This window comes from Vulpes lagopus, chromosome X, assembly GCF_018345385.1.
Source record: "Vulpes lagopus strain Blue_001 chromosome X, ASM1834538v1, whole genome shotgun sequence".
Lineage (NCBI taxonomy): Eukaryota > Metazoa > Chordata > Mammalia > Carnivora > Canidae > Vulpes > Vulpes lagopus.
The window spans coordinates 108,493,732-108,517,509 of NC_054848.1; the positions used below are offsets into that span (position 1 = coordinate 108,493,732).

The 23,778-nt window shown below is 37.6% G+C and overlaps 1 long non-coding RNA gene across 1 annotated transcript in view; it reads right to left on the reverse strand.

Annotated features, from left to right (window-relative positions):
• Positions 1–2,182: 2,182 nt before the first annotated feature.
• The window catches only part of LOC121483515, a 135,889-nt gene continuing 114,293 nt past the window's right edge, over positions 2,183–23,778 (reverse strand). Inside the window, exons 2-3 of the long non-coding RNA XR_005985740.1 lie at positions 16,118–16,237; positions 2,183–2,237 (exon numbers count right to left, since the gene is read on the reverse strand). This is a non-coding gene — a long non-coding RNA (uncharacterized LOC121483515). The remainder of the gene's footprint in view (positions 2,238–16,117; positions 16,238–23,778) is intronic.

Genomic DNA, 23,778 nt, shown 5'->3' on the forward strand with positions numbered 1-23,778 from the left:
TTTTTTAACAAAAAGATTCACACTAGGATTTTTTTTCAATTGTGCATTTTAGAATAGCCTTTATCCATATGCAACTTCTCATGAATGTCCCTATTGAGCAAAGGCAGAAAGTCTTGTACAAAAATGGAAAGAAGTGGGGTGCCTGAGTTGCTCAGTCAGTTAAGCATCTGACTCTTGATTTTGGCTCAGGTCATGATCTCAGGGTGGTGAAATCGAGCCCTGCATTGGGCTCCATGCTCAGCTGGAAGTTTGCTGGAGATTTTCTCTCTCTTTCCCCCTCTGCCCCTCTGGTTGTTCTCTCTCTAAAAAAAAAAAGTGGAAAGAAGTGATGATTTATGAAGAGCCAAGGAAAGCATGAATTGGACACAACTCTTATTTGTCCAACCATCTTCTCATTGGTCAACCTGTGTTAATAGCCAATTACTAGGAAGAGCTGAAAGTTACCCAAGGAGCTGAAATTTTAAGTGTGGTTTGCAATCAACATTCCACAAAGGTACTATGTATACCAGGATTTCTTGTAATAAGTATTCTGTTCTATAACTATATACTATTGTTAAACCTCCTAAATACTGATTCTAGGGCCCAGGAAGTCTACACATCTTAGCTACAGTTCTTTTGGTGATAGGGGAAAAATTATAATTTAGAAAGGCAAGAAGGGAATAAAATTAGTTTCCATTAAAATTAAAGGAAAGCATTAGCTGACTTCATTAAGATGAGTCAGAGCCATTAGGAAATCAAATTACGTGTCTAAAATCATGAAGCCCACAGATAGAGCAATAAGTATGGAATCTATTTCCCTTCTAAATTTACCCAGTATTTCCTCAAAACTCTACAAGAAATATAATTCATTTTATCATGCACCCTTCCTAGCTAGAGTTATAGAACTTTATATAAGAAACTGCAATTATCCTATATTGTAAGACATATACAAGGTTGTTATTCTGTGTTTATTCCTGGAATTAGATGGTAGCCAAAAAGAGCCTATACAGTGATGAGTAATTTCAAAACAAGCCAAGTTTTTATTTGTATTTTTTAAATATTGCTGTATCAGTCAGAGTCCCGGCAGGCCACAGATGGCACACTCAAAGGGTGTAAGTGAGGAAGGTTTAATATAGAGGTCATTTTCACAAAGGGCTAGGCAGGTTAAAAGAATCCAACAAAGAGGATAAAGGGCCTGGAGAGTAAGAGCAGAGGGAAGCTGCTACCATGCCTAGGACTGAAGGAGCCAGGGAAGGGAAGTGATGTTACTAGAACTCAGTGCGAGCTGTAGCCATCAAAGGATAGGAGGGGAAAAAGCCCTACCCCCACTTCTCTCTTTTCTCATCCACTGACCTTATGCTAGTGCCTCCCAATGACTGAATCTGACCCTAGCCCCATCTACAGACCCAGGAGGTGCAGTGCCTAGAGCTTCCAGGGGTACAAAGCAGAGCAGAGAAGGGTGGAGAATGACTCTGTACAAACAAGTGGAGAATAACCAGCATATCTGTGAATATTCATAAGCCGTATCAACACTTCCTTAAAATGTCCCATTTCTATTTCATCCACTTCCTTCGTAAGTCACAGCTCTTCTTTTCATAATCCCTAAAACATCCGTCCAGCACTCTACTCTGTATGCTTCCTATTAATGCCTTATGCTCTTGTTCTCTCTCTTTACTCTTTTTAAAAGTAGGCTCTGGACCCAACATGGGGCTTGAACTCATGTCCCCAAGATCAAGAGTCATATGCTCTACGAACTGAGCCAGTCAGGCACCCCTCTCCCCCTTTACCCTTGATTTATTCTATGTCACAAAGCACCAAGAATGGATCTGGTAAGGCAGAGCTGTCTTTCCAGGGTACAGGAGAAGAAGAGACTGACACATACCAAGCAAACTAGAATTCTCTTTAACAAGTGGGAGGAAGGAAATGCCAGAAGACTTGGTTTATTAATCATTGTCATCCCTTTACAATAGGATTTTCTAAAATTTTTTAATAAATTTATTTTTTATTGGTGTTCAATTTGCCAACATATAGAATAACAGCCAGTGCTCATCTCATCAAGTGCCCATCTCAGTGTCGGTCACCCAGTCAAATTCTAACCTCACCACCCATTTCTTACCATCAGCATCACTACAACTATTACCACTGCTCAACTGTCACTGTGCTAAAGTCATACCTGCTAACCCCCAAGGTCTTGACTCCTCTGAGAGCCAATGCCACCATGCTTTCTGCAACCTCTTTCTCCAGGAGTTGAGAGTGTTCTGTAAAGAAGTAAAGTGGAATTACTTTGTCAGTTTACAAAATTAAAGTAGTAGAGTAATAAACCTGCAATCAATGGAGCTTATCATCATCTGCATGTAGTCAGGGAAAGAGATAATCAGAGGGAGCCCTGCTGAGACCACTGTCATCCTAGGGTGACTATGTGCACAGCAGGCCATACCTTCTAGGGAACAACATCAGAGGCTTCATATTACAAGGGAAGTAGACTTCACTACAGTAATCTGGCAGGTCACCAAATAAACAAGAAAACAATAATAACAAGACCAGAGGCTATGAGTGCAGTCAGCACTCAGACTTGCTACAGTATATTATCTAAAATGTCCAGTTTCCATAATAGTTCATGAAACAGGATGGACTGATGCACACAAAAGAGGAAGATTCGGCAACAGAAAACAGCCTGTAAAATGGAACAGATGACTTATTTAACAAAGACTTCAAAGTAGTTATTAAAAGCATGTTCACGGGGTGCCCAGGTGGCTCAAAGCATCTGCCTTCCACTCAGATCATGGCCTCAGGTTCCTGGGATCAGGCTCTGCATCGGGTTCCCTGCTCAGTGAGGAGTCTGCTTCTTCCTCTGCCCCTCCCCCTGCTCATGGTCTGTCTTGGTCAAATAAATAAATAAAATGCTTTTATAAAAATAGAAGCATATTCGAAGAAGTAAAGGGAACCACACTTAATAAAGGTAGTTAAGTGACAATGTCCAGCAAATGGAGAATATATCTATAAAAAGTAGAAATTATAAAAGAGCACTCAATGAAAATCCTGGTGCTGAAAAGTTAAATACCTAAAGCAAAAATTTCATGAGAGGAGCTGAACAGGAGACATAAACTGGCAGAAGAAATAATTTGTGAATCTGTAGATCAATAGGGATTATGCAATCTGAAGAACAGAGAGAAGAAGAAAAATGAAGAGAGCCTCACAGAAATGTGGGATACTGCTATATGGGCACCAGCATTAGCACAATGGGAATGACACAGGAGAAGAGAGAAAAGGGAAAAAAAAAAGATGTTTAAAGAAATAATGGTTTGAGGCACCTGGGTGGTGCAGTCAGTTGAGCATCCAACTCTTAATTTCAGCTCAGGTCATGATCTCAAGGTCATGAGATTGAGCCCCGTGTCAGGATCCATGCTCAGTATGGAGTCTGCTTGAGATTCTCTCCCTGTCCCTCTGTCTCTCCCTCCACTCATGCTCACTTGCATGTGCACACACTCTCTCAAATAAATAAATAAATAAATAAATAAATAAATAAATAAATCTCTAAAAAGAAATAATGGCTCAAAACTTGCCAAATTTGGGGATCCCTGGGTAGAACAGCAGTTTGGTGCCTGCCTTTGGCCCAGGGTGTGATCCTGGAGTTCCAGGATCGAGTCCCGCATTGGGCTCTCTGCATGGAGCCTGCTTCTCCGCTGCCTGTGTCTTGGCCTCTCTCTCTCTCTCTCTCTGTGTGTCTCATGAATAGATAAATAAAATCTTTAAAAAAAAACTTGACAAATTTCTTGAAAAACATTAACATATCCAAAAATCTCAACAAATTCCAAATAGGATAAAAGCAGAGACCCCAAAACATACACATAATAGCAAAAGGGCTGAAAAAACAAAAAGGAGAAAATCTTGAAAGCAGTAAGAGAAAAATGGCTCACTGGTTAGAAGGGAGTCCCAATAAGATAAATAGTTGACTTCTCATCAGAAACATTGGAGGCCAGAAAGCAGTATGAGAACATATTCAAAATGCTCAAAAAAGAAACACCACCTGTCAACCAAGAATCCTATATCCAGCAAAACTATATTTAAAAAATGAAGAGGAAATAAAGACATTCCACATTAAAAAAAACCTGAGAATTCACTGCTAGCAGACCTTCCATACAATAAATATTAAAGTAAGCTTTTCAGGCTGAAAGTTAGTAAGCCGAGACAGTAATTCAAGAACATGTGTATGCACGTGCGCGTGTGCACGCACACACACACACACACACAGCACAAGTTAAGGTAATTATGTAATTATAAAAGACAGTATAGGTGAGTGACATCAACAAAATGATCATGTAGGCAGCTCCAAACTTACATCCACCCCCGCCCCCAAAGAAACATCAAAAACAAGCAGAAACTGTCAGAACCAACCCTGTCAGGGTTCTGGAAAACAGTCACAACTTTAAAGCAACCAAACAAACACTGAATCAAGAAAAAGACAATTTAAATAAAGAAAAGAAAGTTTTGTGGCGTTCCCCCCCTCCCCCCACTCCATGGTAGTGGTGTTGCTCTCTAGCAGTGGCAACCTGCATTTCCGCTATGGGACCACAGTCCCAGGTTCTGGACAGGGCAGCACAGAGTCCCTCCACCCAAACCACTGTGAATGCTGGATCTAACCTCTGGACGACTGACACAAGGGACTCATTTCTGGTCTGCTGAACTCCAGAGTCAGGCTAGAAAGGTGGTGAGGACAGTTTCTTTGTGAAACTAAAGATAGTTGAAAGCAGGTGTGCACCTGTGGTAATTTGGAAAGCCATGTGCGTGTCCTGGGCAAGACTTAGTAGGCTTCTAAAAGATCTAAGAATACCCTAAGGTTTGATCTTGGGCTGGCTCCTAGAACCAGTGTAAGCTTAAGTGTTGGAGTGCCCTAGCACAGAGACAATCTGCAATGCAGGAGAGAGGGATCATTTGTTTGTTTTAGCTCTGGGAGGACAAGGAGATCTCTGTCAAAACACTAGCTGAACACGAGCTAAAGAACAGAGATTTCAGAGAAATGAAAAGGAATACATGTCTTTACAAGTTAATTTGGGTTAGTCACTAAACAGACTATTATAGATTTCAGCAATCAAAAAGCAAACGCTGGGGAAGAGGGAAAAATCTCGGAGAAGCTAAAATTTGAGATGGGCCTTAAAGAATGGGAAGACTAACCTTTAATAGTAGAGTGGAAAGGAGAGAGGAAAACTTTTTCACAATATTCTACAAGATTTTATTTATTTATTTGAGAGAGAGCATGTGGAGAGAGGCGGAGGGGGAGGGGGAGGGATAGGGAGAGACTCTCAAGCAGACTGCACTGAGCACAGAGCCCAATGCTGGGCTTGGTCTCACAGCCGTGATATCATGACCTGAGCTGAAACCAAGAGTCAAGACGCTCAACCAACTTAGCCACCCAGGTGTCCCAAGAAGAAAGCTTTTGCCATGGAGGAAAACAAGGAGGCCACACTATAGGAAATAACAATATTTAATCATGGATTTAGGACAAATCAGCCTCTGAGATACCAGACTCCAATTGTTGTTTGGGGAAGAAGGGCAAAGGAAAAATTATACCACTCATTATTTCCAGATGAAGCTGCAGGAACATGAGAGTTACTTTCTCCAACTAGAAGCTTATCCTTTCCATTAGTTTGGCAAGGGCTGAAACTAGTTCAGTAGCTCTTCTTGAAGTGGACTAATACAGATGTTGGGAGTTAAGAAGTAGTTATTACCAGGTGTAAAAATAAGACCGTGACCCATACTCTAGTTTACAGATGGGGAAAACAAGGCCAAGGGAGAGAAGGTGACTTCACCACCAAATATATTAAGAATCTAGAATTTGAGCTAGGGCTTAAGAAATGGTTGACATTCTAGCTTTCTTTCTTTTTCCTTCTTAGACCTTAATGTCTTTTTAGGCAGAAAGAGAAACAAGTTATATGATACTGAAAATAGTTCATCGATGTCTCCTTTTAGATATCCTCACACAGCAAGGGAAAAAAAGATACAGATTTCATTATTTGATCTATTTTGTACAGGGATCTATAAATATCTTATCAGTACCCTCTTGAGATACAGTATTTTTTTTAAGATTTGTTTGTTTATTTCAGAGAGAGAGAGAGAGTGCAAGTGAGTGATTTGTGGATGGAGGGCAGAGGGAGAAGCAGACAGCAGACTCCTCGCTGAACTCAGAGCCCAATATGGGGCTTGATCCCAGGACCCTAAGATCATCATCAGGGCTGAAATGAAGAGTCAGCCACTTAACCAACTGAGCCAACCAGGCACCCCAAGATATAGCATTTTTAATGAAGTAAATAATGTCTAAATTTTATGTAGTGCTTTAGAATTGACAAAGCATTGTTATGTATTCAATTTAATCCACACAACAACCTTATGCAGCAGGTATTATTATCTCCAATTTTGTGAATGAGGGAACAAGACCAAAGACCATTTAAATAAATCCCCAAGTGGCCAACTAACTAAGAAGCCACTAAAATTCAAATCTAAATTTCCTGGCTTCAAATGAACTCTAGCAATCATCTCTGACTGCATCTTCCTATACTAATCAAATCCCACATATTTTGCTTCCTAAGCAGGTCTCAAATCTGTACCCTCTTCTCCATGCTAGTCTAACTAGCCTACCTAATCTGAGCTCCTCCTGTGTCTCCCCCTGCACTGTTGCAATGGTACCTTAACTTTTCTCCGTCTCCACTCTCATCTCTCTAAAATATGGCCTTCATGCAATAGCCAAGGTGTGATCTAAATGCAAATCTGAACACACATTTAAGATACAGCAAGTGAAAATGGAAGAACTAGTCAAAAATTGGCACTATTTGAGTCTAACTGCATTTACACCTTGTTACGGGGACTGCAACCACGGAGTGCCATGCAAGTGTTTCTCTCTCTGTGGATCTATGCGTTCAGTGATTTTACAACCTTTTTGGGAAGATGGAATTAACATTCTCCACACCAATAACCCCCTCAAAGAAAGGGAGTATATGATAAAATGCTGAACTGTAAATAATTAAGAGCCAGAACATACAACAAAGAATCACAGGCTTTATTCTCTTGGTTTGAAAAGCTGCTTTGAAAAACAAATAATTTTTAAAAAACTAGATAACTAGTATATCTTTCAAGTGTTCACATTATTTTGTTTTTCTTTTCATCCTTTAAGCACACTCATACACTCAAATACATACAATGCCGTACAATTCCATTAAGATCTCAAGCTCAATAATGAGAATGATACCTCTGATGGAAACTGTGATTGCTTTCCTCAAACACTTTCACACTGAGTGCTGCCATCTCTGTCCTCCGCCCAAATGGCTTTTCAAGTTGCTGAAGGGAGTTTTTCCTCGTCATCGAAGTGAAATGCCAGGCTTATAATAACCACTGCCTGGAGACAGGAGCTAACAATCTACTACACCAAACCCTGAGAATCAATTAAAGCACTTTATTGAATCAACGAGTCAAACTTTCATCAAGTATCCACTCTAAGGCCCTAAAATACAACCATCCTTGACTTGGACATCCATTTATTTTAGTGTTTTCCCTCCTTCTGAATTCTCCTATATATCTGTCCATTTTCTGTTTTGGCAAAAAAGAAAAGTATGGTATATTTATTTGGTAGGCCAAGGAAGTGGCTGTTAGCATAAGACCACTAAATAAAATTTTTAGTGATGAAGAGAACCATATGACGAGGGTGGCAGGAAGAAGAAATAAGAACTTGATTACTCTAATATTATTATTGGAATAGATAATTCTAAGAACTTGATTATTCTAAGAATAAATTATTAAGAAATATTTAAAATACACCAAATTATCACAAAACCTATTTAAGGAAACAAAACTGCACAAGAGTAAATGAAGTCTCATGACATGTTACTAAATGTGAAGATGTGCCATTTCCCATATGTTAACTTTTTTCCAAATTATTCTATACATTGAATGCAATTTTGAAAACAGCGGAATTACTCTGGGACTTAAAAGTAATCTTACGCTCATCAGAAAGAATAAATGTGACCCATCAAGAAATTGTGTAAAAGAAAAAATTTAAAGGGTACTTGTATTACAAAATTATTTTATTTTGGGATCCCTGGGTGGCGCAGCGGTTTGGCGCCTGCCTTTGGCCCAGGGCGTGTTCCTGGAGTCCCGGGATCGAATCCCACATCAGGCTCTGGTGCATGGAGCCTGCTTCTCCCTCCGCCTGTGTCTCTGCCTCTCTCTCTCTCTCTCTCTCTGTGACTATCATAAATAAATAAAAAATTTAAAAAAACAAAATTATTTTATTTTAATTTTTAAAAGATTGTATTTATTTATTTATTTGACAGAGAGAGAGCACGCACAAGGAAGGGAAGCAGCAGGTAGAGGGAGGCTCCCTGCCAAGCGAGCCAGACCCGAGGTTCAATCCCAGGACCCTGGGATCATGACCCAAGCCAAAGGCAGATACCTAACCAACTGAGCCACTCAGATGGCCCCACAAAATGATTTTAAAAGCATCATATTACCACAGAAAGAGTGTGCTCAATGAAATACAATAGAAACTCTTGAGAGATACTGAAGAATGCATCAAATATAAATATATGATTAAAATGTCATGTCAATTTAATTTGAAAAGGAAAGTTGTCATACGTGGTGTCACAAAAATCAGCAAACCAATAAAATCTTACGTAAGGAAAAAATACTGTGAAGAAAATTGAAGTCAAATGAAAAATCAGGGGGAAGAAACCTACTGTGCAAACCACTATTACAAGTCAAAAAGAAGAAAAGTAACATTTTTCCCAACTTGGTAACTATATGAATTCAAAAAGGAAAGACAGAAGGCAAACAAACACGAAGAGAAACCATGAAAAAGTTCAAACTCACAAATAATAGAGAGATGTAAATAAAGACAATTTTCACCTATCATACTGGCAGAACCATAGAAAATTATAACTAGTGTAGGCAATGAAGTAGGGAATGGGAATCCTGATTCCTGAAATTGGGAAAGTCATCTGGTGAATCTCTGGAGGCATTTTGGCAGCACGCACCAAAAAACCCTAAAAATATACATCAGCCGGGACACAGAAATTCTGCTTCTTGGAATTTATCTGAAGGAGATAATCATGGAAATACATAGAGATTCAGCTCATTTCAGTGTTATACGTGATACTCCAAATTTTTAAATCTACTTTTTGATCTCCTTCACCCTAACTTTCTACAATGAACAGTTACTTGTGTTATAGGAGAAAAATAATTGTCAGTTTATGAGCAGAGTTAAATAAATGAGAGAGGGGCCATAATGATTTAACAGAAAGAACACTGGGCTGGTCACCAGAGATTAGGGATCCCAAAACTAGATGCACTTTAGAATCACCCAAATAACTCTCTTTAAAAAAAAAATCACCTTTATTGAAGAATGTGTTTGTTCTGGCTCCAAGCCTTTATTACTCAATTACCCATCATCCTCATGACTGTTAACAAACCAAACTCTGTGATCACCTCTTCTACCATCATTCCTGGCCTGCAGAAGAGAGCTACCATTTAATTTCTTAATGATGTTAGTATCCCTTACACTAGCACATTCCTAATAACCTTGGTTAGTCCTTTGGGTTCCCCTGTGAAATACAATTCTTTGGTGGGTTTTGTGGCCCTACATAATATATCCCACTTTCCTGAGTCTTTTTAGTCCTTCCTCTACCCCCTGCTAGGGAAACTCTGGGATCTATTTCCTAAAGCATCAGCTGTATCTTTCTCCAGGTTTCTAAGAGACACACTAAGGGAATTTGTACCATGCACAGGGGTCCTTGCCAAGGTGTTAAATCTTGTGCTCTAAGAAAATGCCCTGAGTCAATTAATTCTCCATAATCCAATCTTGCATCCCAGCTCTTTTATAGAAGCACCCTTAAGATCCAATCCCAGACAGTAGTATGGCTTCTACAAGACATGCTAGCAAATTCTTTCAGCTCCTTCAGTGTGTAATCCTTTTCTTACTTATCAGACCCATTGCATCCTAAGTTATGTTATGCTCATATTTAACCCTAAGTTGTTGCCCGGGCAAACAGGAGAGGAGATGAGGCAACTCTGAGGACTGAGGGGCACCTGTTGCCTTGCATTGGAGAATACTTCAGTTTCTTCCCTCATGGGAGAAGTACTAGCTTTTACTCCAGCATGGTGGACCATCTCTGCAAGCTCTGAGGAGTTTAGGGGGGAATCTACAGAGCCAGAATCCTCAAGAGCATCCTCTCAGATATCTACATCTCATGTTCCAGGGACCCTCCCAACAACAGATTTGCCTTTGGCTGACAATTCAGACATCTCTGGAGTGGAGCTGTCAGATCCTAACTAGCAGATCCTGAATTTGTTCCTCAGCTATGCCTGTTTTTTCACTGGCAGAGGTAGAAGCCTCCTTGCAAACTACCTGGCTCTCACACATGGCCTTTAGCCATTTGTTAACCACCCTTAGTTTCTTATTATCTCTCTGCAGGGTATTAGGGCAACTGAGTAACAACCAGCAACTCCTACTGGACCCCATCAAAATTTAAAACGTTAGTTCTTTATATGGTATTGTTAAGAAAAGTATACAACTGACATTCACAAAGATAGAACAATATTCTGGGTCATAAAAAGCTCAATAAACTTAAAATAGTTCAAACTATTCAAAACATATTCCCTAACTGTAGCAGAATTAAGCGAAACATCAGAAAAAGTAGTATTCAGGAAACTCCCCATAGGTCAAAGTGGAAATCACAAAGGAAATGAGAAAATATTCTGAGTTTTAGTATAACAAAAACACAACATAACCAGAGTTTGTGGGACATAACTAAAGCAGCGCTGAGGGATCCCTGGGTGGCGCAGCGGTTTGGCGCCTGCCTTTGGCCCAGGGCGCGATCCTGGAGACCCAGGATCGAATCCCACTTCGGGCTCCCGGTGCATGGAGCCTGCTTCTCCCTCTGCCTGTGTCTCTGCCTCTCTCTCTCTCTCTCTGTGTGACTATCATAAATAAATAAAAATTTTAAAAAAAAGCAGCGCTGAGAGGAAAATTTGTATTATTTGAGGCTTATATCATAAAAGAAAGGTTTTATATCAAAGACCTAAGATTTCACAAAAAGAAACCAGCTAAAGAATAGCAAATTTAAGAAAAAGCAAGAAGAAAAAATAAAAAGATGAGAACAGTAAAATTGAGAAACAAAAATAGCGGTCAATCAATGAAACCAAAAGCAGGTTCCTTTAAAAAGTCTGTTTAAGGGCACCTGGGTGGCTCAGTTGGTTAGGCGTCCAATTCTTCATTTCAGCTCAGGTCATGATCTCAGAGTCATGGGGTCCAAGCCCTGTGTTGGGTTCCCCCCTGGGCGTGGAGCCTGATTAAGTCTCTCCCTCTCCCTCTGCCCTTCTACCCCCACTCACATGCCTGTGCTCTCTCAAAAAAAGTTATGTTCTAAAAAATAATAATAAATAAAATACTGAATATAATTGATAAACTAGCTGAACTGACCAAAAGCAAAAGAAGACATCAAGTACAAATGTAAGGAATGAAAGAGGAGAAATCACCATAGACAATATAGAGATTAAGAGGACATAAGGAATACTCCACGGGCACCAGGCGGCTTCAGTCAGAGGAACACATGACTCTTTGATCTTGGGGTTGTGAGTTCGAGCCCCATGTTGGGTGTAGAAATTCCTTAAAAATAAAATCTTTTTTAAAAAATAGAGAATACAGGCAGCCTGGGGGCTCAGCAGTTTAGTGCCGGCTTCAGCCCAGAGCCTGATCCTGGAGATCCTCAATCCAGTCCCACAGCAGGCTCCCTGCATGGAGCCTGCTTCTCCCTCTGCCTGTGTCTCAGCCTCTCTCTCTCTCTCTCGAATAAATAAAATCCTTAAAAAATAATAAAAACAAAAAATAAAAAATAGAGAATACTACAAACAACACTATGGTAATACATTTTACAACTTAGATGAAATGGATAAATCCCTCAAAAGATATGAGCTTCCAAGATTCACCGAAGGAAACATAGATAACTTGAATAATGCCATGTTATTCAAAGAAATTGAATGTGTAGTTTAAAAACTTCCAACAAAGAAAGATTCCAGTCCAGATGGCTTCTCTGGCAAATGTTATCACACGTTTAAGAATAATAACAATTCCACACAAATTCCTCGAGAATATATAACAGGAGGAAACCCTTTCTAACTCAATTTATGAGACCAGCATTATACTGTTAAGGACTCCAGACAAAAACATTACAACAAAAGAAAATTACACAATATTCCTCATAAGCATGAATGCAAAAGTCCTCTATGAAACACAAAATAGATGTGAGGCACAAAAATAGAATCCAACAATACATAAAAAGGATAATGCATCATGGCCAAGCAGGGTTTATCTCTGAAATATAAGACTATCTCAACATTCAAATATCAATCAGAAGAATTCACCACACCAACTGACAAAATCATATGATTATCTCAATAGATGAAGAAAAAGCCTTTAACAAAGTTTTACATCCATTCATGCTAAAAAAAGGAAAAAACTACAAACCTAGTAGTAGAAAGGAGCTTCCTCAACCTGATTATCTCCAAAAATTTACGTTTTTCCACTGATGATCAATTTTTACTATTTTAGTCACAGAGAAAGTTTATTTTTCAGTTTCTACTGAACCAGTGACTTTTATTCACATCCTAAAAATTCACCATAAGCTTTTAAGACCTTAGAATGAGGAATATTCTAAGTTTTCCACTGATTAAACATCACATGAGACAGTCTAGAACCTCTTTAGCGTGTACAATTTTTCCAGAAAATAAACCTATGTCACTTAACCTCTTGGGAGAGACATGTGGCCACGTGAGTTGGTACTGGAGACCAGGAAGTCTAACAGCATTTTCTTTATATTTCTATCCAGTCCTTATGCTTTCTTATCCCCTCAAGTCCACCCACGCTTTCCAAAGTACTTGGGGCCCCAAATCAAAGCCTTGCTTTGACAAAGAAAGATTAATTCACTTCTTGTTGTTATTCGCCTCCATAGCTACCTAGGCTTACGTTCTCTATATTCTGTTAACTCACTTACCAATCTTCCATCCACTGTATATTTTTCAAATATCTTTTTCTTTTGTTGTTGTGGGTTTTTCTTTTTAGGATTTTATTTATTTATTCATGAGAAACAGGTAGAGACATAGAGGGAGAAGCAGGCTCCATGCAGGGATCCCAATGTGGGACTCGATCCCGGCACTCCGGAATCATGCCCTGAGCCAAAGGCAGACACTCAACCACTGAGCCACCCAGGCATCCCTGCTGTGGTTTTTATGTGTGGTATTTCTTTATTGTTGTTTTAATGTGATTTGGGGTGGTAGCATAAATATGGGCATGTGCCATTTTTTATAGCTTTCTTGTGGCATAATTTCTATAGTATATAATTTACCCCTTCTAAATACAGATTTTAATGACTTTTAGTAAATTTACATAGTTGTTAAACTATCACTACAGTCTAGCTCAAGAATATGTCCATCACTCCAAAAAGTTTCCTCATGTCCATGCACAATCAATACCCACTCCCAGACCCAGTCCAAGGTAGCCAGCTAACTGCTTTCTGCCTCTATAGATTCATCTTTTCTGGAAATTACATATAAATAGAGTCATACAATATATAATATTTTGCATTTGGCTTTCTTTCATTTAACAGTATGTTTTTGAGGTTCATTCATGTTGCAGAATTATAAATAGTTTATTTCTTTTTATTGATGAATAGTTTTGCATTGTATGGATAAACCACATTTTGTTTATCCTTTCACCAGTTGAAAGATACTTGGACTGATTCCAGTTTGTAAATGTTATGAAAAAAAAGTTTCTATAAACATTCCATCATAAGTCTTTGCGGGAACATGTTTTCGTGTCTCATAGATATCAAGGACAAGAATTGTCGTGTTGTGTGGTTTGTTTATGATTAACTATCCAGGAAACTGTCAAACTGTTTTTAAAATTGTCTGCAACATTTTACATTCCCACCAGCAATGTATGTCCATTCTAGTGGCTATCATTGTGGTTTTAATTTGCATTCTCATAATGAGTAATGGTATTGAGCATTTTTCATGTATTTATTTACAATCCATGTATCATTTTTGCTGAAATGTCCATTCGAATCTTTTGCCTATTTCTTAATTGGTTGTTTTCTTGAGTTGGAAGAGTTCTTTAATTATTCTTGTATCAGCTCTTTAGCAGATATATGACTTGCAAATATTTTTCTCCCAGTTTGTAAGTTATCTTTTCATTTTCTTAATGTTGTCTATTGAAGCATAAAAACTTCTTGTATAAAGTCCAATTTATCAGTATCTTCTTTTATGGACCATGCATTTAGAGTTATAGTTAAGAATTTGCCAAGGGGCACCTGGCTGGCTCAGCCAGTAAATAGAGCAAGTGACTCTTAATCTCCAGATTGTGAGTTCAAGCCCCACGTTGTATGTGAAGATTGCTTAAAAAGAAAAGAAAATTAAAAAAAAGAATTTGCCTCATCCAAGGAGACAAAGACTTTCTTCTAAATTTTTTTTATAGTTTTATATCTTTCATTTGGTATGCTAGATTTTGAATTGCTTTTTGCGTATTGTGTGAGGTAAGTGGTATAAGTTCATTTTTTTGCATATGCTATCCAATTGTTCCAGGACCATTTATTGAAAAGAATCCATTCTCTATCAAAAGGACTTCACAAAAAAATAAATTAATTTAAAAAACCGGACTTTACAACTTTGTCAAACATCAATTGACCACAAATATAAGGATATTTCAAGAATTTCAGGCTTTTTTAATGTTTTCAAAATAATTTTATTTTAAAAAAATTTTTGTATATTTTTTTATTGGAGTTCGATTTGCCATCAGTTTTGTTCCATTAATTGATATGCCTATCTGTACACCACTACCACACTGTTTACTAATGTAGCCTTATCCTAACTTTAAATTGGGAAGTGTGAGCCCTCAAACTTTGTTCTCACTATCTTTTGAGTTATTCCAGATTCCTTGCGTTTCCACATGGATTTTAGGGATAGCTTGTCAATTTCTGCCAAAAAGCCACCTGAGAATTTGATTGCAGTGAATCTATGGATCAATTTGCCATCTTAATAATATTAAGACTTTGAATTCATGAATGTGAAATGTCTTTCCATTTATTTAAATTTTCTTTAATTTCTTACAACCTTTTATAGTTTTCAGTATATAAGACTTGCACTTATTTTGTCAAATTTGTTCCTGAGCATGTTTTCATTTTAATGTTATTGTGAATGAAACTTTTTATTTTTAAAATTTTTTTGTGTGGATGAAACCTTTTAAAATTTTATTTTCAGATTATTCATTGCCTTACATGAAATACCTTATGATGGTCATTCCCAGCCCTTTCAGGTCAAATGCTAACTGCATGTTAATATGTAGAAATCTGCACATATATGGCTTCCAGGACTGTGTACAATAACTCCACGTATCCTCTTCCTCCGAAATCCAAGGCTGAATGTTGAAGAGTAACTTTCATATAAACAACTGGATGCTTAAAATTGTGATTTAAAACAAGAGCTTTCTGAATTTAGATTTAGATTTTCAGGAATTTAGATTCTCATAGTTGGCTTAATTCCTGACAATTTTTATTAGACAATATAGTTAGTTTTAGAGTTATGATAAGTAAACAGGTTGAGAGATGGAAATAAAATCATTCAGATTGTACACATCTGTGTAATATTCTGCAAATCTGTTTGGTCTTCATCCATGATAATAAATACAGGTAACATAAATAGATATAGATAATGTAAATCTGTTTGGTCTTCACTCATGATAATAGAATTCTTGTTATGACATAATATTACAGAACTTTTTACATGTTTGTACACAACTTATCAGTCAACTATGGCCACAGTAGCACTATGTGGCAAACCAACACAAAATCTCAGTGGCATAAATGGTAAGCATTTTGTTTGGCTCACAACACTGTGGCTCAAGTAATCAAGGCTGGAAGCTGCAGGACAGATCTGCTAATCACAATTTTGTTTGCTCATACATCTAAGGGTTGGTGTATCTAGGTCAGGCTCAGCTGGACAGTTCTTATCACAGATGTATTGGCTCACACATCCAAGGATTGGTTGATCTAATCTGGGATAGCCTGGGCAACTCTGTCAATCTCCGATTTGCTTGCTCACATACCTGGGAGTTGGCTGATCTAGGCTGAGTTTTGCTATGGTCTCAACTCTGCACCACTTTTCCTTCATCCTCCTTTGGAGTCCAGTGGGCTATCCTGAGCTATGTTCTGGCAACAGCAAAGGTCTAAAAGCAAGCAGAAATAAGCAAACGTGTTGAGGCCTAGGTTTGGAGCTCGCTCACTGTCACTTCCATCTTATTCTGCAGCCCAAGGCAAATTACACAGTTCTGCTCAAATTTGGGTTTGGAAGGACACTGCTGCAACATACACTTTTGGAAGGATGAGGCCTGAATCAAATAATGCAATCTTCAACAAAACTTTAAAGACTTTTGAGACTCCCTCAAAACTACTTTCAAGAATGCCAACTCAGAGTCACAGACTTCGGAAAATGTCTTTGTATTTGTGCCTTTATTCTACTTTCTGCAACATAAGTAAATACATACATTTCTAATACAGGGCTATATTGGTGTGCTGACCTACACAGTATGCCCAGAACCAGAGACATTTATTTAAATAATGCTTTGGAATATTTAATTTGATAAGAAAAACAAATGGCTTTGTGCTTTTGAAACTGTGCTCTAAGCATTTATTAGCCATTTGTACATTGTTCCCTCTGATTGTTATCCAGCTCTAATGGATGTATGTTTCAACACTCCCTAAGCCTCTTGTGTTGAGTGAGGAGACTCTGAGTGGGATGTTCAGCAGTTGGTATATGATTCCTAGCTGGCAAGATTCCAAGTAATCACTAGATGGTAGAAAAATATCTTGGTTCATCACAAAAAGAAAAAAATATTTGACATGTAATTAGACTGTACTTATTTGGTAAATTATATTGGGAGCAGAGGGAAATTGCATTTTGAACAAATATATCAAGAAGCTAGTATTTTACTCTAATTTGTAGCTTGACTATGGTTTTCCATTCAACTGTGACTAGGAAATTATTTCACTCAGTGAACTCTAAATATAGAAAAAAAAAGAAAAACAAGAACCAATTATGTAAATTTGAAATTTCCTACAAATCTTTTTCTGTTAGTCAAAAGCCTCACAATATTTCATAATCTGAAACCCCGTAAGAAGTCACATGATACCCAGATAATATCGTGTTTACAGAATGCTATGGAACCTAGAAGAATTGAAAGTTTTGGTTATAGTTAAATATATGTTTGGAAAGAAAAATTGGCTCAGTTCTCATATGTTCATAAAAGTCTTTATCCACTAAGGAACTGACCACATATCTCATTTTGAATCAATTCATTTTTTAATAAATAAGAGGAATTGGCATTTTTAATTTTTTATATTTACTTTATTTTAAAAATTTTATTTAAATTCAATTTGCCAAAATATAGTATAACACCTAGTGCTCATCTCATGGTGCACCCTCCTTAATGCCCATCACCCAGTTACCCTACCCCCCCATCCACCTCCCCTTCTGCAACCCTTTGTTTGTTTCCCAGAGTTAAGAGTCTCTCATAGTTTGTCTTCCTCTCTAATTTTTCCCCACTCAGAATTAATTCATCTTAACCTCTGTTTATTGGGTCCTCATGATTTACAAAGCTTGTGACAGGTACTGTGCATACCCAGACAGTTTTGGAAGGGCCAAATCTATAAAGGGGAATAGATACCTAGAGAAATACTAATGAAAGAACTTATATTTACTGAGTACTTCTTCAATATTTAATGCGTATTTATTATGTGCCAGCCACTTCGTGAAGTGTGTTATCATTATGTCATTTAATCATCACCACAACCCTATGACAAAGGCATTATAATTATTTCTATCTTACAGATGGGGAAACAGAGGCTTTATATGGTCAATTAACTGATGCATGGTTTCACAGCTATTTAAAAAGGTAGAGCTTTAATTTGAACATGTCCTGTTGGACTCAGTATTAACCACTACCGTCCAATAGGATTAAGTGTTCCCTACTAGAAATAAAGCCCAATAAGCTCAAAAAGAAGTGATATAATATATACGATATATTTAAATATCATATTTTATTATTTATTCATGAGAGATAGAGACAGAGAGAAAGAGAGAGAGAGAGGCAGAGACAGAGGGAGGGAGGCAGAGGGAGAAGCAGGCTCCATGCAGGGAGCCTGACGTGGGACTTGATCCCCAGTCTCCAGGATCACTCCCTGGGCTGAAGGCGGCGCTAGACCGCTGAGCCACCCAGGGATCCCAAGAAGTGATATATTAAATACTAAGTAAGGGAGCCATAGAGGGGTGGGGCGCAATGAGGAAGGGAATTTCAGGAAGAAGGATACATTAGCAAAACTAAAACTCTACAGAACACATTCTGGCAATGACAAGGAATTCTGTCATGGTCGGTGCATTCAGGGTATGAAGGGGAGGAAAAATTTAAGGAAACATGCCTGAAGTAGTAGTTTGGGGAGTTTATCCCAGGTTTTTGATATTTTTCATAGGAAATTAGGCTTTATTTTTTAAGGCAGTGGTCTGCCATAAAAGTGTTTAGAAGGGGGTGATAAGTTTATAACCCTGAGATCTCTAAGTTTACCTAAGTGGTGTTGCCATGTGCTATTATTCAGAAAGCCACAAGTTTCCATTCTTATGGTATGCTGGCTCCAGGGTGCATGGGTAAGAGAGTCATCTTGAGAAGCCCAGGGTTGGGCCAATTTCAGTATTAAACATATAGTAAAACTACTGCATCAATGCTATATTAATCCATCAGTGCCATGTAGATGTTTGTAAAAGCTGAGCCATTTGAAATGTATTTGTCAAATGAATAAAACTGATAGTAAACATTCAGGAATCATAAGATTCCTCAGGGAACTTTAGGAGTTATAAAGTGAAAGAAATATACCATCCATATAGAGGTAAATTCTGAACTGAATTGTTCAAAGAGGTGATGAAATATCACATTAGGACTAAAAATGAAATTTCCTATCCTATTGAAGTTCTTGTTTTGTTACCTCCAGAATTCCCATTTCGACTCTCTTAGTATCAGCTTATTGTTTTGGATACTGACTTCTCTTTCTGGAATGCCTTTCCTCTGTTTTTTTGCTTAATTCACTCCTAATAGTCAGTCATGCAAGACTTGGCTTGGGCATCACCATCTTCTCCAGTAAGTTACCTTAGAAAATATGCTTCTCCATTCTTAATTAAATATACATTTTGTGGGCAACCAAAGCCTCTTGTTCTCACTTCCATCTTCTCTCATAGTTGTTATACTATGTTGCAGTATTCTGTTTCTTTCTCATGTCTCAATGACTGTGAGTTCCAGGAATGCAAGGACAGTCTTACTCACCTTTGGGTCCTCAACTTTTTTTTTATTATCATTTATCCATGTAACTACATATCCAACAGAAAGTATGTTGAATGTGACTTCAAACTATATTGTAAAGCAATTGTAATGGCACTGCTACAAAAACAGACATGTACACCAATGGAATAAAACGGAGAACCCAAAAATGAACTTAGATATTTACAGTCAGTTCATATCCAAAAAGGGTGCCAAAACTACACCATGGGGAAACAATAGTCTCTTCAACAAATGGTGCTAGGAAAACTGGATATCTACATGTAAAAGAATGAAACTGAGCCCTTATCTCACACAATACACAACAATCAGCTCAAATGGATTACACACTTAATAAACATAAAGCTTGAAATCAAGACTCCTGGAAGAAAACAGGGAAAATGTTCCCTGACATAGGTCTTGGCAATGATTTTTTGGATATAACTCCAAAAGCACAAGCAGCAAAAGCAAAAATAAACAAGTGGGATTATGTCAAACTAAAAAGCTCTGCGCAGCAAAGGAAACAACCAACATCAAGAAAAGACAACCTATAGTATGGGAAAAATATTTGCAAGCCATATATTTGATTAGGGATTAATATCCAAAAGATGTAAGGCACCTACACATCTCAAAACCAAAAATATAAATAACCAAATTTAAAAATCAGCAAAGGACCCAAATCTACACTTCTTTAAAAAAGAAATTCAAATAGCAGACAGGTACATGAAAAGGTACACAGCATCTGTAATCATTAGGGAAATGCAAATCAATCCTCAATGAGATCACCTCACATCTATCAGGATGATTATAAAAATATATATAAAGACATATATTAAGATAACTATTGTAAAAAAGACAAAAAGATAACAAGCATTTATGAGGATGTGGAGAAAAGGGAACCCTTGTATACTATTGGTTGGAATGTAAATTTTTACAGTCATTATGAAAAACAGTATGAAGATTCCTCAAAAAATTAAAACTAGATCCAACATTCCCTCTCCTAGGTATGTATCCAAAGGAATTGAAAACAGGATTGTGAAGAGATATCTGCACCCCCATGTTCACTGCAGCATTATTCACAATAGCCAAGGTATGGAAACAACCTAAATGTCCTTTGACAGATGAATGAATAAGGAAATGTGGGGTATACACAATGGGACATTATTCAGCCTTTAAAAAGAAGGAAATCCTGCCATTTGCAACAACATAGGTGAACCTGGAGAATATTATGCTAAGTAAGCCAGACACAAAAAGATAAGTGATGCATGATCTCATTTATGTGTGGAATCTAAAATAGTCAAACTCATAGAAGCAGACAGTAGGATAGTGGTTGCCAGGGCTGGAGCGGGGGCAGGGGAAATGGGGTGATGCTGGTCAGAGCATACTAACTTTCAGTTACACAAGATAAATAAGTTATAGAGATATAATGTACAGCATGGATGACTATAGTGAATAATACTGTATTGTATACTTGAAATTTGCTAAAAGGATATATCTTAAATCTTTTCAACACACACACATACATACACAGTGGTAACCACATAAAATTGATGGATATGCCAACTAGCTGGATTTTGATGATGATTTCACAATGTATATGTTTACCAGAAATTCAGGTTGTATACCTTAAATATATACAATTTTTATATGCCAGTGATAATAAAGCTGCCTTAAAAGTTTGCTGAATAGATGAATGCTTATGTAACTGCACAGCTAATACCTCTGGAGAAACAATTCACTTAAAAGCCATCATTTTATTTATTTTTTAAGGTTTTATTTTTTTATTTATTAATGAGAGACACAGAGAGAAAGGCAGAGGCATAGGCAGAGAGAGAAGCAAGTTCCATGCAGGGAGCCCAATGTGGGAATTGATCCCCGGACTCCAGGATCATGCCCTGGGCCTAAGGCAGATGCTCAACCACTGAGCCACCAAGGCATCCCAAGAGCCATCATTTTAATCTTAAATGCTATAAAATGGGATAAGCTATCCTATTTCTTTCTGTTTAATGAATGTTTACATTTAGTAATGGCTATGTGTTGACAAAGGAAAATAAATGTTGAAGCTAAAAATTGGATGAAAGTGAACTACTGGGACAGCCCTTACTCTGTCAATGACTATAAAGACATTCAGGGCAGCCCAGGTGGCTCAGTGGTTTAGTGCTGCCTTCAGCCCAGGGTCTGATCCTGGAGACCTGGGATCAACTCCCACGTCAGGCTCCCTGCATGGAGCCTGCTTCTCCCTCTGCCTGTGTCTCTGCCTCTGTGTGTGTGTGTGTGTGTGTCTCATGAATAAATAAATAAAATCTTTAAAAAATCTCTAAAAAAAAGAAATTCAGAGGATACCCCAGAAATTATCAACTCTGATCAATGTGAAGTATTGTAGCCCCTCATTATACATCAAATCCAAGGCAAGACTGACACCACTCCTGGACTTTTTGCATTTGTTCTTTAGTTCTTATTTTCTTTACTATTAAATTTTGTTCCTTGTGTTTGAACCAACACACAGGATTCATTTGCTGCTTTCAACTTATTGAAAGGTATTTTTTGATATATATTTGAACTACTGGCTTCCTATTTACATCAAAAGTACTATAAGAATATCATGAAGTACCTCTTATAAGTACAAGTTGGCACCCAGCTCTTTATCTAGTTTGATCAGTTCTATCTGCTGAATTTGAGTATTATGAAATTCAAAACAAGTCTCAATTTTGTTCTCCTTCCATAGTGTTCATAAATATAAAAGCAACTTCAAGTTCTTTTCCTGAACTCTACAAACATATCTAGTAACTGGTTTCCTCACTGGCATATGGGCCTACTATACCACACAAAGCATACATTGATGGCATATATCTCTCTTCTGTAACATCCCTTCCTTATGTGAAATTTCAGAGGAATTTTTCTTCCTCTTGGAGGAATTTAGGGCTCAAAACTCCTCTTGTTACAGGAGTGAAGCTGTTATCTACAATGATGAGTTTAGGTCATGGTTGAAATACACAGGTCCTATAGATCCATGCTATGCTATTAGTCATGCCATCAGTATGCTTAGGCTACCAGATAAGCCAAGACCACACTAAGGCCTAGCACCCTGCAGTGTAGAAGCTTTGTGCCGGGGACACCTGGGTGGCTAAGCGGTTGAGCGTCTGCCTTTCGCTGAGGGTGTGATCCCGGGTCAAGGGATTGAGTCTCACATCAGGCTCCCTGCGAGGAGCCTGATTCTTCCTCTGTCTATGTCTCTGCCTCTCTCTGTGTGTCTTTCATGAATAAATAAATAAAATCTTAAAAAAAAAGAAAAAGAAAAAAGAAGCTCTGGGCCAGGTCTGGTATGATTCCTTCCTCTACAATCTAGTAATGACTATACTTAGCAGCAGCTTAATACATATTTGTTAAATTAGAAAGTCCATCTGCCTGACCATTTTTAAAGGTTCATTTGGTTCTTCATGCTCAGTGATATTCATTATAAAGTGATTAATTTGATTACTCCTTCTTAAATTGCATTTTCCAAATATATCATATCTTCATAATTTCATTTCTTCACTTGGAAACCAGAATTTACATGTCCAGTCATAATACATTGAAATCATTGCCTCTTATCAGGTCAGCTTTCAATTAGCACAGTCCAGAAATTTCATTCAAATGCATAGTTTTATACTGTGCACCTACATATTTATCCACATCTATAACTCTGGAATCATCTATACCTTCCTTAGGGGAGAAAATTCTAATTAGAATAGCTATCTATATGCATGCCCAATGTTGTTAGAACCATGCCTTCAAAACTGTGACAAAATCCAAGAGGGAACTTCCAACCTGAAACTGAACCTCTCTCTCACCAGAGGACAGCAGAACTGAGCTCTGTGTGACATATATATATATTATATACATATATATTATATATATAATAATATATGATTTCAATATATGTATTAGATTATATGTATATTAGATTAACAATAGATTAATAGACATAGTTACACAGAAATATATAAAATATATAAAACACCTTGTTATATATGACTACATGATGAATAAAGAAATTAAATTACATTAAATTAAAGGTCCTGGGGCACCTGGATGGCTCAGTTGGTAGGCGTCCAACTCTTGATTTCAGCTCAGGCCATGATCTTAGGGGCATGAGATTGAGCCCCTTGTCTGGCTCTGTGCTGGATGCGGAGCCTGCTTAAAATCATCCCTCTCCCTTTTCCTCTGCTCCCTGCAGCCAATTGCGTGCACACACACTCTCTCTCTATCAAAAAAAAAAAAAAAAGAATAAAAAGAAATTAAAGGTCTTTTCACACCAAAAAAAAAAAAAACCTAAAAAAACAAAAGACTACGTTTTTATATGGTATAGTGAGTTGATTTACTTTATGTAATATTTTTAAAGTTTCTTGTAGTAGATATCCCTTAAGGAA